Source organism: Orycteropus afer, unplaced genomic scaffold (assembly GCF_000298275.1).
Source record: "Orycteropus afer afer isolate SDZICR_OR568_19922 unplaced genomic scaffold, OryAfe1.0 scaffold00628, whole genome shotgun sequence".
Classification (NCBI taxonomy): domain Eukaryota; kingdom Metazoa; phylum Chordata; class Mammalia; order Tubulidentata; family Orycteropodidae; genus Orycteropus; species Orycteropus afer.
This window is the reverse complement of record NW_006922215.1, coordinates 572,147-575,955: the sequence shown is the minus strand read 5'-3', so window position 1 is coordinate 575,955 and position 3,809 is coordinate 572,147.

Genomic DNA, 3,809 nt, shown 5'->3' with positions numbered 1-3,809 from the left:
TTCTTGATCATATGGCACCTCCTGAAATGGATGAACATTGACTAATTCTTTTTGGTACAGTGACTGTGTATTCCTTCCATCTTCTTTTGATGTTTCCTGTATCATTCAATATTTTGCCCACAGAAATTTTCAATATGGCAACTTGAGGCTTGATTTTTTTCTTCAGTTCTTTGAGTATGAGAAATGCTGAGTTCTTCCCTTTTGGTTTTCTAACTCCAGGTCTTTGCACATTTCATTATAATAATTGATTTTGTCGTCTTGAGCTGCTTTTTGAAATCTTCTGTTCAGCTCTTGTCATTTCTTCTATTTGCTTTAGGTACTCTCCCATTCAAGGCCATGTTTCAGAGTCTTCTGACATCCATTTTGGTATTTTCTTCCTTTCCTGTCTTTTTAATGACCTTTTGCTTTTTGGATGATCTTGATGTCATCCCACAGTTCATCTCATTTTTGATCATTGGTGTTAATGTCTCAAATCTATTCTTCAGATGGTCTCTAAAGTTAGGTGGGATATAATCAAGGTCATGTTTTGGCTCTCATGGACTTGCTTTAATTGTCTTCAGCTTCAACTTGAACTTGTATATGAGCAATTGGTGGTCTGGTCCACAATCAGGTCCTGGCCTTGTTTTGGCTGAAGATACTGAGCTTCTCCATCTCCTCTTTCTACAGGTGTAGTTAATCCGATTCCTATGTATTCCATCTGGAGAGGTCCTTAGGTATAGCTGCCATTTGCGTTGTTGAAAAAAAGTATTTACAATGAATAAATCGTTGGTTTTGCAAAATTCTATCATGTGATCTCCAGCGTCATTTCTAACAGCAATGCCATATTTTCCAACTACTGGTGATCCTTCTTTATTTCCAACTTTCAACATTCCAATTACCACTAATAAGCAATACATCTTGATTGCATATTTGGTCAATTTCAGCCTGCAGATATTGGTAATATTCTTCAATTTCCTCCTCTTTGGCTTTGGGGTTGGTGTGTATTTTGAATAATAGTAGTATTATCTGGTCTTTCTTGTAGGCATATGAATACTATCCTATCACTGACAACATTGTACTCCAGGATAGATCTTGAAACATTCTTTATGATGATGAATGCCACACCATTCCTCTTCAACTTGTCATTCCTTGCATAGTAGTAGATCATATGGTTGTCTGACAGTATTTATATCTTACAACACTGTGAGGTTAAAATGGAATCATGTAAAAACCAGGCCCAGGGCAATAACCTATTTTTCTTTTTTTATTGATTTTTTTTTTTTAAATTGTGCTTTAGGTGCAAACTTACAGAGCAGAGTTTGTTTTACATTCAACATTTTATGTACATGTGGTTTCACTCCCAACTACCATTCCAAACCCTAACCCACTCTCCTCCCCTCCCTTCCCAGTAACCCCACCCCCGTGCCCCTCATAGTTATGCACTCGTGTGTGTCTGCATTTCCTCCATGGGAATGTTGCCCCTCTGGTGCCCTGTGGTCTATTGCTCCAAGGGATGCATCTCCATAGAGTATGTGGGTGCCTCATCCTGGGTTGAGCAGTCTGTGTGTATGTCTTGTTTACTATTGGGTTGAGAGCCAGTCCCTGGGAGTGAGTTTTATTCCAGGCCCAAAGTATATCCCAGGGCCATAGTATTGGAGGTCCCGCCAGACTCCATCTGACCAGTAATTCTGGTCATTATTGTGTTTTTGGATTTTGTTCCAGGTTTTCTCTTCCATTCTATCCAGGATCTCCAGTTTTGATCCTTTCCCGAGCAGATCTCATTGGTTGCCAGGCACCATCTAGTTCTTCTGGTCTCGAGGTCCATCATGTCCTAGGGTTGATTATTTCCAAATTTCCTTGTTTTTTTGCACTCTTCTTTGCTTCTGATGATAGGAGACATAGTGTCATATTAGATGGCTGCTTGAAAGATTTTAAGACTCCAGTTGCTACTCACTGATGTAGGTTGTGGAACAAGACTTTTATGTATTTTATTGTGCCAGTTGAGTCTAGTGTCCCCCAGTACTATGGCCCTGAGTCAGTAGATCCATTGCATCTCTCTTCCACAGTGTCTGGCTGTCTGTGTGGGATTGTTCTATGTCTGTCTTCTGTTGTTTCTGTAAGGATTGCAGGTATTTTGTATCACTGGTATCTGTGCAAGATTAGCTTCAGCTGAATCTATCCTTAGTCTACAGTACAATCCTGTTCACTGACCCCCATCTGATCTTCTCAGATGTTTATGCATTTATCTGTAGCCTTGTGTTTGGTGTTAATAGTAATGCAGTGTGATAGTTGGAGCTGTGTGTCAACTTGCCTGGACCACAATTCTGTGTGGTTTAAGCAGTTGTGATGTGGTTATTCCCATGATGGGATCAGATGAATATGTTTTGAGCAGCCAATCCATTGGAAGGAAGTTTCCCTAGGGGTGTGGCCTGTTTCCAGTATATTTATGGACATCCTGGGAAAAGAGACACTCTTCTGTGGATTGGGATTCTGTTGTGCTGCCTACAACTGTCTGTGAGTGAACAATTCACCATTTGGCCTGGAGATCATGGATTCATCATTTGTTGGAGTCAACAGCCAGTATACTGCCTGTCAACCTTGAGCTCCTCAGCCCCTGCAGCTGCAAGAGTTGGGAAAAGCATCCCGCATGACGTTTGATCCAAAAACTTTGGACTAGCCAGCCTCTATAAATGTGTGAGCCATTTTCCTAAGATAATTTTTTTTTCTCTCTCTATATAAGCTTTACTGGTTTTGTTTCTCTAGAGAACCCAATCTAACACATTTGGTACCAAGAGTGGTTCTAGAGAGACAAAATCATAAGGATGCGCTTCCTAAACTGGTTCTCCAATTTGATTAATTGTAAAGATACTGGTGACCTAGCCTCTGTTAGTAAAGAGGGCCCTGCTAATCCGCGGTGTAAGGTGGCAACATTAATATGCAAAATAACACCACCAATAGATCAAGTACTTGTGAGAAGTTATGCTCTGGGTGATCACATATTTGATACTTTTTTGCAATTTTGTCAACATGAAGAGTATAAGGAAGCTGGTTGGTTAGTCCTACCTACACTAGACAAAGTGGTGAAAGAGTGAGATAAGCTCAGAGCTGCTGAGTCTCAGCTTAAGCACCCACATAAAAGACCTCAGTGTTTCGAGTTGTGCTCTGAAAAAATGCCTTATTTCTTCTAGTAACAGAGTTGATATTTCTGAAAACCAAACCCAGAGTCTTATTGTAAGGGTGGCTGAATTACAACGCCAATTAAATTGCCAACCCAGAATGGTGTCTGGAGTAAAAGTGAGGGCATTGATTGGAAAAAAATGGGATTCTAATCTAAAATGGGATTCTAATGGGGACATATGGACAGATAGTCAGGAAGATCAGGATATGGAGCCTGTAAATTAAGTTGAATCCCTCCCATCTGAAGGGATTACTGTAAAATCATTATCCCCTCCACCTCAGTTTGATGGGATTAGCCCCACTGTTTCTGCTGAGTCATTGCCTGAGGCAGAGGCCATGGAAGACATTCCTGAATGTTCTCAGGAACTGCCCAAATCACCCATTGTTGCTGCTAGACCTATAACTAAAGTTAAGTCCAAGTGAAGCCCAAAAGGTGAAATAGAAAGTGTGACTGAGGAGGTGGTACCCTACACCTGAAAAGACCTACTTGATTTTGCTAACATGTACAGACAGAAACCTGGAGAATATGTATGGGAATGGCTACTGAGGGTGTGGGATAATGGTGCAAGGAATGTAAGATTAGATCAGTCTGAGTTTATTGATTTAGGCCCACTAAGTACAGATTCTTCATTCAGTGTTTCAGCTTGAGAGAT